The following is a 16,541-nucleotide window of genomic DNA, read 5'->3' as shown; positions in this document are numbered from 1 at the left end:
ATTACGGAAATCGATGTCTTGAGCCATTTTGGAATCCAAGATGGCGACTTCCAGTTTAGATAAATTCTCTATAGCCACAACAATATGGGTATTTTCGGAATGGGGTTGACGAGTGCATGATGGAAATCGATGTCTTGAGCCATTTTGGAATCCAAGATGGCGACTTCCGGTTTAGATAAATTCTCTATAACCTCAACAATATGGGTATTTTCGGAATGGGGTTGACGAGTGCATGACGGAAATCGATGTCTTGAGCCATTTTGGAATCCAAGATGGCGACTTCCGGTTTAGATAAATTCTCTATAACCTCAACAATATGGGTATTTTCGGAATGAGGTTGAGGAGTGCATGACGGAAATCGATGTCTTGAGCCATTATGGTATCCAAGATGGCGACTTCCGGTGTATATAAATTCTCTATAACCACAACAATATGGGTATTTTCGGAATGGGGTTGACGAGTGCATGACGGAAATCGATGTCTTGAGCCATTTTGGAATCCAAGATGGCGACTTCCGGTGTATATAAATTCTCTATAACCACAACAATATGGGTATTTTCGGAATGGGTTTGACGAGTGCATTACGGAAATCGATGTCTTGGGCCATTTTGGAATTCAAGATGTCGACTTCCGGTTTAGATAAATTCTCTATAACCTCAACAATATGGGTATTTTCGGAATGGGGTTGCCGAGTGCATGACAGAAATCGATGTCTTGAGCCATTTTGGTATCCAAGATGGCGACTTCCGGTGTATATAAATTCTCTATAACCTCAACAATATGGGTATTTTCGGAATGGGGTTGACGAGTGCATGACGGAAATCGATGTCTTGAGCCATTTTGGAATCCAAGATGTCGACTTCCGGTTTAGATAAATTCTCTATAACCTCAACAATATGGGTATTTTTGGAATGGGGTTGACGAGTGCATGACGGAAATCGATGTCTTGAACTATTCTGGAATCCAATTCTCTATAACCTCAACAATATGGGTATTTTCGAGATAGGGTTGACGAGTACATGACGGAAATATAACCCATATTGTTCGTTATCAAGAATAATGCTTAACCGGCAATCGTCATATTAAACTTGGAAAAGTTTCCAATTGTCAATTTTCATCATCTACTTGTCAAGCCCGATCCAAAAATACCCATATTGTTAGGGTTATCGAGAATATTGCTCAACCGGAAGTCGCCATCTTGGATTTCAAAACGGTTCTAATTGTCCATTTTCAGCATCTACTTGTCAATCCCGTTCCGAAAATACCCATATTGTTAGGGTTATCAAGAATATTGCTCAACCGGAAGTCGCCATCTTGGATTTCAAAACGGTTCCAATTGTCCATTTTCAGCATCTACTTGTCAAGCATGTTCCAAAAATACCCCTATTGTTAGGGTTATCGAGAATATTGCTCAACCAACGAATATTAATAAGAATGTGAAGCAAACTTTTTTTACGAACTAAATCCCAAATAACGAACACTTTTTTTACGAACTAATTCAATTTACGAACCCCCGGCTTGGTTCGTAAATGGAGGTTTCAGTGTACCTTGGAAGCTGTGCACACATTATTTTTGTATTTGTTCCTCTTATATCCGACATATTTAGTCTTCCATCCAGACTCGAACCTTGAACTTCTTAGTCGTCAAGCGGCACTCTCTTCTCTGATGTATCTCCTACTTATCGGAAATGTCGATTTTTGGCGATGACATTCTTCTTTCATCATATATTTAACCAAATGATTTCGTATAACCGCAATATACTTGCGGATGTCATTACATGATATTCGCTACTTTGTAAGAGGAAAATATTGCTTATATATGCATATACAGGCAGATACATCACTTACATACCAACCATGCTGTGATTACCAACTCTTTTTAGACTGAATATTGCAAAATCAAGACTAAATTATCTGGCGAAATTGGGTGCTTAATATTCTGGTTAACATAAACTTTAAAACTATTTATGAAATATTTGCATGTGATATCTTAAAGGGGTATATGCATATTCTCTCGTAAAATTTGCTGAAATCAATATATTCTCTCGATAGGGCACGACAATAACTGAACAAACTCGTGTATTTGGTAAGTTGTGCTTTAGGAATTACTTTATTTATACATCTGGCGTAGTAAAAGGATTTCTCCTTTCTATATAATGAACTTATAAAAGTATATCTGTGCAGATATTTCTGGCACAATGGCAACTCTGCATTCATATGTCAAAGAGGCCAAATCAAACAAAGGCCTGAAAAATTGTTGCTTCAATTTTCAAGAAAATCTAACAGTGGCAGATCCAGAGGGAGGACTACGTGTTCTTGCTGTTCTGGTTTCGTGAGTTCGTGACGGATTTTTGATGTGACCGAAACTTTCTTCCAATGAAAAGCTGGACAAACAAAGAACGGAAGGTTGCTACAAAGAAAAATCTGGTTATAGTGAGTAGAAAATATAAAAGCCTGCAAGCCGCAGCAGACCTACCAAAGCAAGAAGTGTCCGACATCAAAAACAAACGAAATTCGTAGAGCTTAAACTACTGATTCGCGAATATAGCACTGTACTAGCGATATGATCGTTTATACCTTTTGTCGTGGATTCTAGACAACCATGTTTACCATTAAAATTTATCACACCTTTGATGAAAGAACGAGCAGGACAGTCACAAATAAAACAACGTATTCTGACTGCAACATGATTACCATTAATCACCAACCCATGCTCAAAAATAGGTAGTAGCTCATCTACAAATGGAAATAGAAATTCAATAGCACTTTTGGGTTTGCTCGTTCCATAATATATTCCTATGGCCATAGGGGGAGTTATGGGAAACTCGTGTACCCTGAAGAGAATTCGCTAAAACTTTTTAGTACTACTTTTGTGACCTGATGCACCGTTAATGTTAATAGTCGACCCAATTCAAGTAGGAGTTGAGGATTCTTACAATAGATTTCACTTCTGTTTGAGTGATGTGGAACTCCGTGGACTAGTACCGAATGTCAGCAGCTAGATTGGTCCTGTCAGTTCCAAATGTTTGCCATGTAAATAATCATGCAATATTGAATATAAATAAGTATTGTGGCTGCTATTTTGAATTATAACCCGATGTACATTAACAATGGCTGGTAATTCAATGTTCGTAGATACTTTAAGTAACTTTCGCACTGAATTTTTCAGTGGAAAGCATTGTTTTCTGCTTTCCATCAATTTCGGGGTTTTCAATTGTTACATTATTCACAAGTTTCCATTTTTCCTATATCGCTGCAGTAATCGACTGTATGTCCCACTTTTTCGAGCTTTTAAAATTCGTTTCTTATTGAAATAATCACACATGTGAAAACTTTCGGAATGGTTGAATTTATTTACACATTGCTACAATGATGCAACATATAATCCGACTTCAAGCGACTATTTTTATTGTTATAAACTATCAGTTTGTATGACGTATTACCTACACAATACAGTGTGATAAAGGAAACTGTTGGATCTCATGTATATTGATCAGTTTGAGGAATTCTGACGAGTTTCAGCATACATAACATGAATTCATCTGCATGGTTATGCGATTCTGTGATATTAATCGCAATAAGTTAAGATACGAAATATATACATGACCCATACAGATATACGATAATGATTTTAAACAGTTCTTTGTACGATGTACTCCATGTAACTTTATGCGACTTCTGGTTGCTTGGGGTCAAACGTGATGTCCCGTCCAAGCAGTTCTTTATTGGCTTTATTCGGTTAGGATTTGTGCCCTTCACCACTGACTGGTTTCACCAAAAAATTTTTTAGTGAGACATTGTGGTGTTTACCCAATTTTTCTCCTTAGGGGGAAATATAGAATAGTGCTTAACGATAAGTTGAACAAAACATCACTTTTCCTGCATACAGTAACGTTTCTTTTCTTAACAACTTAAGCTTTCAAAATTGTATTAAAAAACCTTTTCTCTAAAACAAAAATTTATGCCTAAAAAAGGAATCATTAAAGGGCGAGAAAAATTATTTACGAACAATTGAAAAAAATTAAGACAATCGGTTGAGTAGTAGCATATTGAGACAAACTGTTCTCTTTCAAAATATCTGAAAGCATCTCTAAAGTAATCTTAACGAAAAATCAAAACTGCAAAAGTTATATAAATTAAATTATTTTTTAAGAAAATCCTTATTTTTTTGTAAATTTCTTATAAATTGAAAAATACAAGACATACAACTTCCGTGTTCGACAAAGGTTTTTTTAAATTTTATTTTCTTCAATTTTCTGAATGACAGCGAAACTTTATCTCGACGACCTACACATTTTGATAAATTTAGGACCACCCAATCCACTATTTAAAATAGCAAAATTTTACCATGAGAACGAAACTATATCTTTTATATTGTCAATTGTTAAAGTAAATATTACCAAGGGTTAAATCAATTAAAACCGACTTTTTGAAGTTTTTTACATATCCTCTAAATTTTCAGCGTTTTCGAAGACGAATATTTTTTCTAACACATCGAAACTCTTGGTTCTCTTATTAAAAAGATAGAAGTCTTTATAATTTTAATAATAGATTTTTTTAACGATTATGCAAAATTTAAAAACAATATCGTAATCGTCATTTTTGCTCAATTATAACTTGAATCATGCCCCTATATGTAGTTGAAAAATAATTATTTTCGTTCGCCCTAGTCACTGATATTGGTATTCCGAAAAAAAAACCCATTTATAGCGAATTCAAATTACTTCCAATGAAGTGAATGCATTAGATTATGTGATAAAATAATTGCTGGTTGCAGAAAATTCACTCGTAAACAAGCATTTGAATTAGTGTATTACGTGTTTGAGCGAAACATCCTGAATACAATACACTTCCACCTGTAATATAGAAATGGAAGAATAGCGTGAATAACACGTAGTGCACTAGGGGCTCAACGTCATGAAATTTTATCGAAATCGCCTTAGAGTTGCACATGGTCATTTAAATGAAGATAATGACATCATTGGCGGAGGGGTAAGGAGGAACGGAGAATGGTACGACAATCTAAACAAACAGTTTTTTCGACATCGTGTGTTAGATCTTCATGAAAATCAATCAGCTTAGGTAGAATATTGTTTCAGCACTTCTGATTGGTTTTCATGAAAAAGGAAAACTGCTTTCTTCGTTTTTGATTTTAGCACTACTTTCCGCTCCACCTTAATCACGGTAGACTACAGTGGGCTGGATGCGTGACGCAAATGCCGGAAGGTAGGCATCATTCTCACGGCAAATTTCTCTTTCTAATAGTTAATGACTATTAGAAAGAGAAATTTGCCGTGAGAATGATGCCTCCCTTCCGGCATTTGCGTCACGCATCCAGCCTACTGTAGTCTACCGTGATATTAAATTCAACATGTTCTCTACAAAAAGTATACTATCAAAGCAAAACCTTGGTACCTCATTCCGTCGTGGAACTTGACCTTCTATTTCGACAAACTTCCTGTAAAGGACAATTGCGGGGCCATGATTCTACTCACCCGCTTAGAATTCTAAGCAGCATGCTAAAATCCTCTGTTCGCTCGAGAACGTGATTGAAACATTTAGAGAGGTTCCTGATCTCGAAACCAGTCCAATTATCACTATTTCCTAGTTTGCAAAAACTGTTCGCGTGTCACAATAAATCACCACTAACCAGATAATACCATTACCTTCGTTTATCTTATAAAACCAATTGCACTGTTCTGGTGTTGCTTTCCCCGCTCCGCTTCACATTCGGGGGAAATGTGAGTTGTAAATCCATAGATTCCATCCACTTCTCGTGCTGTTCTATAATCGCAATCATGATAAATTGCTCCTCTATCGTTTGCGGAGGGCGACAACATCTCGGCTGTCTCCATTTGTGGTTTATCTGTAGGTATCTGTAGCGATCCTAGTTGTCGTATGTTCTAGTCCCAATTAAGACAGGATGTTGGTATCACATGAAATTGTGTCATTCCAGAATTTTAACCATGTTATTCAGGAACTGGGAATTTTTCCTAGAAGTTTTTAGTTATTCAAACGAGTAAAATTATATTTCGGAATTTTAACTTTCAGTCTCACAGACTACGCAATCGATACTTGGGTAACAGGGCAGTTGTATAGTTCATACAATGATTCTACTAATACTAAACATTCTGTCTCGTGAAAGCTTGAAAGTATAAAAGACCAAAGTGAGACTCTGTATATTGCTTGATACCGAGAACCTGCTCAAAGATCAAGTACTGTGACACTATTTAACCTACGCCTGCAGAAGTGCGACTGTAATTTATTTGATTGGAACATAGACGAAACAAGTTTGAAAATTTGAACTTCAAGGCGTAAAAGTTTTCTTATGTTCAACGTAGTTTCTGTGAAATCTGCTTGCCGTTAGTGAATGAAACAGAGCCGCTATTTAGAATTGAGGAAGCTAAATTGAATGAAATCATCCGCCGTCCATTTGATAGTTGCTCTGTTTCCTGCCAACATTTAGCAACTTGGCCTTTAGGTGCTAACGTAATCATCACACACTGTATTAGATTCTTTTGAAAACTGAACCAATGTCAGAGAACGGGGCTAATTAATTTCATAGAGTGACAAATTCCGTCGAAATTCTCCATAGTGTACAATTAGTTGATTAATCACCATCAGGAAGAAAACCAAACCCACCGCGACAACACTTGTTACACGAGTCGTATGCTTCAAGTGGAACTCGCATTCAGCCGCTTCTTCCGTGCAGCTGGAGTCCAATGTCAGCTCAGCAAGAGCTCGGTAGTAAAACACTAATGTCGCCAAGCTCTCAGATGGCTTTGTACTGTGTAGGATGAATTTTGTTTCCCTGCATGAATATGAATAGCTGAATCTAATTAGAAAGTACTATTTCATAGCACACAAGGCGCATTTTAGGATGCCCGAAATCCCACCGGACGATTACTATTGTCGTTTGGAGCATGTGCTTGTAAATGCTAAAGCCAAATTGCGTGGTGCTTTGATTACAATAAGCAGTCGACCGGCGGGACATAGCATCATACGTAGCTGCTACATGTGGAACACGCGAAACACATTTCCATTCGTATTTCCTTTCCCGTATGCTGATGGACGGTACATTAGCACCAGCCCGGCCATTACTATAAACTCGCACAAGGTCCGAAGATTAAAAATCAATACTCGTGGGGGTAGACCGTTCCCGGGAGGAAGGTCGGCTACCGTGTGTGCGATAAATTTCTTTTGGAAAAATAGTTAAGCATAATAAGTTGCACACTTAATTGTGGTCTTTAGCAGTGAGAATGAACATACTAATTTTCATACAAATTTCACATGCCATGCGGGCTGCCAGGCCATAACCAATCGAGCCCAAGTTTTACGAAGCTTTGTGTGGCTACAAAGGAACTAATAGCCGCACAAAAAAACTTTCAACTTAACTTAAAACTTATTTCAAACCAACTTTCGAATTGGTTTATACGAGACAAATAGATGGCAAAAAGCAACTCCGTTGTGGAGTTTTCACCTTTTGAATCTTCCTATTTACAAATAGGGAAGGAATAAAATTTATTCAACATTTCAAGACTTTCTCCATTGTCTGTATATAAAATAGTAGGTACAACAATTGACTCAGTTGACCGAATTCGTATATGCTTCCGTGCAAGGTGCTTAGAGTTAGAATAAAAACTCCTTGCTTCCGTGTATGTTTGTACAGTACTGTCAGGTAATTATCGCAGCAATCGTTGAACTAGTTTCAAATGAAATGTTTAATACCTGCCGAAAGTCTGGGCACACGAAAAGATTCGGAATTCGGGATTGAAGTAATGTAAGGGACCATCCATAAATGATGTAGCATTATATGGGGGAGGGGGAATTTTTGTATTTTGTGATGATGTGTGACGACATGGGGGGTAGGAGGTCATGTCATGCTACGTAGCTTTTATAAAGCGGAATAGGGGTTGACCTGATGTCACGACAATCTTACCCGTTTTATCTAACTAACATCGTTTTTTTCAATTTTTTTACGGAGACAAGGGGGAGGGGATAGTTACCGTCAAGCTACGTAATTACCAGGGGTATAAAGAGGTTTGTGACGAAATGCTACGATGTGGGAGGGGGGTGTTAACCCATTATAACCCAGGGGTTTCAAAAAATGTGCCAAATGCAGTGATATCCTCAATTGCATCAAAAAATGTATCGAAGATTATGGGAAAAACAATATCAACGCTAAAAATGGTTTTGGGATTGAAAATATCTCATGCAAAAAATTTCGTACGCTTAAATAAAAACAACAAATTTTAAGTTGTTTCGCATATTTCTTCGGATTTTTTGATAGACAACACTTCTTTTACACCTGTGACAACGTTTGGTCACATAATAGAATTATTAGCACTAATCCTAACAATAAAATTCAATTAAATGTTTTGTTTACTTTTCAGCCGCCATTTGTCTCAACAATACACAGTTCAAAAATGTAAATTAAATGACAAAAATTGGCAGCTGTCTTACTTCACAATGAAGTATGCAGTGTAATGATCCCATTAGTGCAATAATAAAGCAGTTAGATATCAAAATTCCACAGTATATACGCGTTAAACGATGGATAGTCCTGCGTATGAAATTTCATACGCTAGGATATAATGGGTTAAAAATCACTCAAAAAATGCTACGTCATTTATGGATGGTCCCTAAATAACTTTTATGTTACTGGATTTCGTCGTCCATTACAACACGCCTATTGTATTTCAAATAAAATCTCGCACACTTTTTCGCCATGGAATTCTTCTTCAAGTGATGGTTCAAGTCTTTACTGGCCCTGTAAGATTTTTAGTCTTTTCTGGCGTGAATATTCAGCCCGATTTGATAGTTGGCATCATACAGTTGTTTTATTCATTTTATACGTGTTTTTCATATTATTTGTTTTATTCATTTTAATCATGTTTAAAATGGTCTCATATTTTAATTTGGTTTATTTTATAAATACTGTTAGATTTTTTTTGTTGTTCTTCAGTTTATGCATTCCATTTATTTTGTTAATTTGATACATGTAATTAATCTTCACCAATTTATTCATTCTATTTCATTTTATACGTGTTATTCATTTTGTTCATTTAATTTATTGCATTTGTTTCATTTATCTGATCATTTTGTTCATTTTTGCATGTAATTTATTTGAATAATTTGATGCCTGTTTTCTTTTTTAGTCTTTTCACTTCCTTTTAGTGCAATGATTCATACCTGGTATTAAATTAGGTTATTCATCTTATATATTTTACCTATATTATGCATTTTATTCATTCCATTGAATTTATCAATTTTAATCTTTTCTTCATTCGTTTTATTCAATAGCTTCATTTAATACATGTTTTGCATTTTATTCGTTTTCATATCATTCGTTCTATTACTTTTTTAAAGTAGCCATTTATATATTTTATTTGTAATTTTTTCTACTTTTTTCTATAACTTTATTTATTTTACTCATTTTGCTAATTTCCTTGATTTTATAAATCAAAGTTAGTTAATTCATTATAGTATTTTTTTCCACTTTGTTTCTTTTATTCACATATTGAACTTATGTATTTTTTGTTCTTTTGCATTTTTTTTGTATTCATTTTACTAATTTAATAAATTTATTTCGTTTCATTCGTCACATTTATTTTTAAAATTCATTTGAGGTTATTTATTTTATTAATTTAACATTTCCTTTATTCTCTTCAATTCTTAATCTTCATATATTTTCTTCATTTTCTTTATTTACGTAATTTCTTTTTGTTTACCTTTCCTCATTGCCTTCATTACCTTAGTTTCCGTAATACCCTATTATTTCCTTAATTTTCCTAATTTCCTTAATTTCAACAATTTCCATAATTTACATAATTTCCATAATTTCTACAATCTCCAGAAATTCCCCAATTTCCTTGATTTTCTAAATTTTCCTAATTTCCTTTCTTTCCTCACTTTGCTTACTTTCTTAATTTTTTTTACTTTCCACAATTTCCTTACTTTTCTAAATTTCCTTACTTTCTATAATTTCCTTAAGTTTATTAATTTCTTAATTAAATTCTTTTAATTTGCTTAATTTGATGGCTTTTTCCTAATTTTCTTTATCACCTTAATTTCTTAAATTTCCTTAATTTGCTTATTGCCCTTAATTTTCTTAATTTCCTAAATTTCCTTAGTTTCCCTAATTTCCAAAATTCCGTTCAGCAATTTCTTTAATTTTCTTAATTTCCAGAATTTTTTTTAATTTTCTTGATTTTCTTATTTTCATTAATTTCCTTAATATTCGTAGTTTCCTTAGTTCCTTGGATTTCCTTAATATTCTTAATTTCCTTAATTCTCTTAATTTGCTTCATTTGCCTAATTTCCTTAATTATCTTAATTCCTTAATTTTACTTAATTTCCTTACTTTCCATTATTTCCTTAATTTTCTTAATTTCCTTAATATCTTCAACTTCCTTAATTTCCTTAATTTTCATAATTTCCTTAATATCAGTAATTTCTTTAATTTCCCTAAATTCCCTTAATTTCCTTAATTTTCTTAATTTTCTCAATCTTCTTAATTTCCTTCATTTTTTTGTTTCCTTATCATCCTTAATTTTCTTAGTTTCCTTAATTTTCTTAGTTTCCTTAATTTCTTTAATTTCCTTATTTTTTTAATTTCCCCAGTTTCCGTACTTTCTTTAGTAACCTTAATTTCCCTATTTTTTAAAATTTACTTGCTTTCTTTAATTTCCTAAACTTGCTTAATTTTCTTCATCTTCTTGATTTCCTTGATCTCTTTAATGTCCTTTATTTTCTTAATTTCCTTAATTTTATTAGTTTCCTTACCTTCCTTAATTTCCTGGATTTTCTTAGTTTTTTTTCATTTCATTAATTTCTTTAATTTCCTTATTTTCCTTAATTTTATCAGTTTCCTTATTTTCTTAAGTAACCTTCATTTTCATAATTTTCTTAATTTCCTCACTTTCTTCAATTTCCTTTATCTCCGTATTTTTTCAGTTTTCTCACATTCCTTAATTTTCTTAATATTTTTAATTTCCTTGATTTCCTTAATGGCCTTAATTGTCTTAATTTCCTTACTTTCCTTAATTTCCTCAAGGATTTCCTTTTCATACTATTCTCAATTTTCTTAATTTGCTTGATTTCCTAAATTTCCCAAATTTCATAAATTTCATAAATTTCATAAATTTCATAAATTTCATAAATTTCATAAATTTCATAAATTTCATAAATTTCATAAATTTCATAAATTTCATAAATTTCAAAAATTTCATAAATTTCATAAATTTCATAAATTTCATAAATTTCATAAATTTCATAAATTTCATAAATTTCATAAATTTCATAAATTTCATAAATTTCATAAATTTCATAAATTTCATAAATTTCATAAATTTCATAAATTTCATAAATTTCATAAATTTCATAAATTTCATAAATTTCATAAATTTCATAAATTTCATAAATTTCATAAATTTCATAAATTTCATAAATTTCATAAATTTCATAAATTTCATAAATTTCATAAATTTCATAAATTTCATAAATTTCATAAATTTCATAAATTTCATAAATTTCATAAATTTCATAAATTTCATAAATTTCATAAATTTCATAAATTTCATAAATTTCATAAATTTCATAAATTTCATAAATTTCATAAATTTCATAAATTTCATAAATTTCATAAATTTCATAAATTTCATAAATTTCATAAATTTCATAAATTTCATAAATTTCATAAATTTCATAAATTTCATAAATTTCATAAATTTCATAAATTTCATAAATTTCATAAATTTCATAAATTTCATAAATTTCATAAATTTCATAAATTTCATAAATTTCATAAATTTCATAAATTTCATAAATTTCATAAATTTCATAAATTTCATAAATTTCATAAATTTCATAAATTTCATAAATTTCATAAATTTCATAAATTTCATAAATTTCATAAATTTCATAAATTTCATAAATTTCATAAATTTCATAAATTTCATAAATTTCATAAATTTCATAAATTTCATAAATTTCATAAATTTCATAAATTTCATAAATTTCATAAATTTCATAAATTTCATAAATTTCATAAATTTCATAAATTTCATAAATTTCATAAATTTTATAAATTTTATAAATTTTATAAATTTCATAAATTTCATAAATTTCATAAATTTCATAAATTTCATAAATTTCATAAATTTCATAAATTTCATAAATTTCATAAATTTCATAAATTTCATAAATTTCATAAATTTCATAAATTTCATAAATTTCATAAATTTCATAAATTTCATAAATTTCATAAATTTCATAAATTTCATAAATTTCATAAATTTCATAAATTTCATAAATTTCATAAATTTCATAAATTTCATAAATTTCATAAATTTCATAAATTTCATAAATTTCATAAATTTCATAAATTTCATAAATTTCATAAATTTCATAAATTTCATAAATTTCATAAATTTCATAAATTTCATAAATTTCATAAATTTCATAAATTTCATAAATTTCATAAATTTCATAAATTTCATAAATTTCATAAATTTCATAAATTTCATAAATTTCATAAATTTCATAAATTTCATAAATTTCATAAATTTCATAAATTTCATAAATTTCATAAATTTCATAAATTTCATAAATTTCATAAATTTCATAAATTTCATAAATTTCATAAATTTCATAAATTTCATAAATTTCATAAATTTCATAAATTTCATAAATTTCATAAATTTCATAAATTTCATAAATTTCATAAATTTCATAAATTTCATAAATTTCATAAATTTCATAAATTTCATAAATTTCATAAATTTCATAAATTTCATAAATTTCATAAATTTCATAAATTTCATAAATTTCATAAATTTCATAAATTTCATAAATTTCATAAATTTCATAAATTTCATAAATTTCATAAATTTCATAAATTTCATAAATTTCATAAATTTCATAAATTTCATAAATTTCATAAATTTCATAAATTTCATAAATTTCATAAATTTCATAAATTTCATAAATTTCATAAATTTCATAAATTTCATAAATTTCATAAATTTCATAAATTTCATAAATTTCATAAATTTCATAAATTTCATAAATTTCATAAATTTCATAAATTTCATAAATTTCATAAATTTCATAAATTTCATAAATTTCATAAATTTCATAAATTTCATAAATTTCATAAATTTCATAAATTTCATAAATTTCATAAATTTCATAAATTTCATAAATTTCATAAATTTCATAAATTTCATAAATTTCATAAATTTCATAAATTTCATAAATTTCATAAATTTTCATAAATTTCATAAATTTCATAAATTTCATAAATTTCATAAATTTCATAAATTTCATAAATTTCATAAATTTCATAAATTTCATAAATTTCATAAATTTCATAAATTTCATAAATTTCATAAATTTCATAAATTTCATAAATTTCATAAATTTCATAAATTTCATAAATTTCATAAATTTCATAAATTTCATAAATTTCATAAATTTCATAAATTTCATAAATTTCATAAATTTCATAAATTTCATAAATTTCATAAATTTCATAAATTTCATAAATTTCATAAATTTCATAAATTTCATAAATTTCATAAATTTCATAAATTTCATAAATTTCATAAATTTCATAAATTTCATAAATTTCATAAATTTCATAAATTTCATAAATTTCATAAATTTCATAAATTTCATAAATTTCATAAATTTCATAAATTTCATAAATTTCATAAATTTCATAAATTTCATAAATTTCATAAATTTCATAAATTTCATAAATTTCATAAATTTTATAAATTTCATAAATTTTATAAATTTTATAAATTTTATAAATTTCATAAATTTCATAAATTTTATAAATTTCATAAATTTCATAAATTTCATAAATTTCATAAATTTCATAAATTTCATAAATTTCATAAATTTCATAAATTTCATAAATTTCATAAATTTCACAAATTTCATAAATTTCATAAATTTCATAAATTTCATAAATTTCATAAATTTCATAAATTTCATAAATTTCATAAATTTCATAAATTTCATAAATTTCATAAATTTCATAAATTTCATAAATTTCATAAATTTCATAAATTTCATAAATTTCATAAATTTCATAAATTTCATAAATTTCATAAATTTCATAAATTTCATAAATTTCATAAATTTCATAAATTTCATAAATTTCATAAATTTCATAAATTTCATAAATTTCATAAATTTCATAAATTTCATAAATTTCATAAATTTCATAAATTTCATAAATTTCATAAATTTCATAAATTTCATAAATTTCATAAATTTCATAAATTTCATAAATTTCATAAATTTCATAAATTTCATAAATTTCATAAATTTCATAAATTTCATAAATTTCATAAATTTCATAAATTTCATAAATTTCATAAATTTCATAAATTTCATAAATTTCATAAATTTCATAAATTTCATAAATTTCATAAATTTCATAAATTTCATAAATTTCATAAATTTCATAAATTTCATAAATTTCATAAATTTCATAAATTTCATAAATTTCATAAATTTTATAAATTTCATAAATTTTATAAATTTCATAAATTTCATAAATTTCATAAATTTCATAAATTTCATAAATTTCATAAATTTCATAAATTTCATAAATTTCATAAATTTCATAAATTTCATAAATTTCATAAATTTCATAAATTTCATAAATTTCATAAATTTCATAAATTTCATAAATTTCATAAATTTCATAAATTTTATAAATTTCATAAATTTTATAAATTTCATAAATTTCATAAATTTCATGAATTTCATAAATTTCATGAATTTCATAAATTTCATAAATTTCATAAATTTCATAAATTTCATAAATTTCATAAATTTCATAAATTTCATAAATTTCATAAATTTCATAAATTTCATAAATTTCATAAATTTCATAAATTTCATAAATTTCATAAATTTCATAAATTTCATAAATTTCATAAATTTCATAAATTTCATAAATTTCATAAATTTCATAAATTTCATAAATTTCATAAATTTCATAAATTTCATAAATTTCATAAATTTCATAAATTTCATAAATTTCATAAATTTCATAAATTTCATAAATTTCATAAATTTCATAAATTTCATAAATTTCATAAATTTCATAAATTTCATAAATTTCATAAATTTCATAAATTTCATAAATTTCATAAATTTCATAAATTTCATAAATTTCATAAATTTCATAAATTTCATAAATTTCATAAATTTCATAAATTTCATAAATTTCATAAATTTCATAAATTTCATAAATTTCATAAATTTCATAAATTTCATAAATTTCATAAATTTCATAAATTTCATAAATTTCATAAATTTCATAAATTTCATAAATTTCATAAATTTCATAAATTTCATAAATTTCATAAATTTCATAAATTTCATAAATTTCATAAATTTCATAAATTTCATAAATTTCATAAATTTCATAAATTTCATAAATTTCATAAATTTCATAAATTTCATAAATTTCATAAATTTCATAAATTTCATAAATTTCATAAATTTCATAAATTTCATAAATTTCATAAATTTCATAAATTTCATAAATTTCATAAATTTCATAAATTTCATAAATTTCATAAATTTCATAAATTTCATAAATTTCATAAATTTCATAAATTTCATAAATTTCATAAATTTCATAAATTTCATAAATTTCATAAATTTCATAAATTTCATAAATTTCATAAATTTCATAAATTTCATAAATTTCATAAATTTCATAAATTTCATAAATTTCATAAATTTCATAAATTTCATAAATTTCATAAATTTCATAAATTTCATAAATTTCATAAATTTCATAAATTTAATAAATTTCATAAATTTCATAAATTTCATAAATTTCATAAATTTCATAAATTTCATAAATTTCATAAATTTCATAAATTTCATAAATTTCATAAATTTAAATTTCATAAATTTCATAAATTTCATAAATTTCATAAATTTCATAAATTTCATAAATTTTATAAATTTCATAAATTTCATAAATTTCATGAATTTCATAAATTTCATGAATTTCATAAATTTCATAAATTTCATAAATTTCATAAATTTCATAAATTTCATAAATTTCATAAATTTCATAAATTTCATAAATTTCATAAATTTCATAAATTTCATAAATTTCATAAATTTCATAAATTTCATAAATTTCATAAATTTCATAAATTTCATAAATTTCATAAATTTCATAAATTTCATAAATTTCATAAATTTCATAAATTTCATAAATTTCATAAATTTCATAAATTTCATAAATTTCATAAATTTCATAAATTTCATAAATTTCATAAATTTCATAAATTTCATAAATTTCATAAATTTCATAAATTTCATAAATTTCATAAATTTCATAAATTTCATAAATTTCATAAATTTCATAAATTTCATAAATTTCATAAATTTCATAAATTTCATAAATTTCATAAATTTCATAAATTTCATAAATTTCATAAATTTCATAAATTTCATAAATTTCATAAATTTCATAAATTTCATAAATTTCATAAA

General features: G+C 26.4%; 1 protein-coding gene across 4 annotated transcripts in view; it reads right to left on the bottom strand.

The window, feature by feature from the left end:
* LOC131678818 (vascular endothelial growth factor receptor 1) overlaps positions 1-16,541 on the bottom strand; it is a 170,378-nt gene that overhangs the window by 107,668 nt on the left and 46,169 nt on the right. The window lies entirely within an intron of this gene.

This window comes from Topomyia yanbarensis, chromosome 2 (genome assembly GCF_030247195.1).
Source record: "Topomyia yanbarensis strain Yona2022 chromosome 2, ASM3024719v1, whole genome shotgun sequence".
In the NCBI taxonomy this organism is placed as follows: domain Eukaryota; kingdom Metazoa; phylum Arthropoda; class Insecta; order Diptera; family Culicidae; genus Topomyia; species Topomyia yanbarensis.
This window is presented reverse-complemented; position numbering and strand designations above follow the sequence as displayed.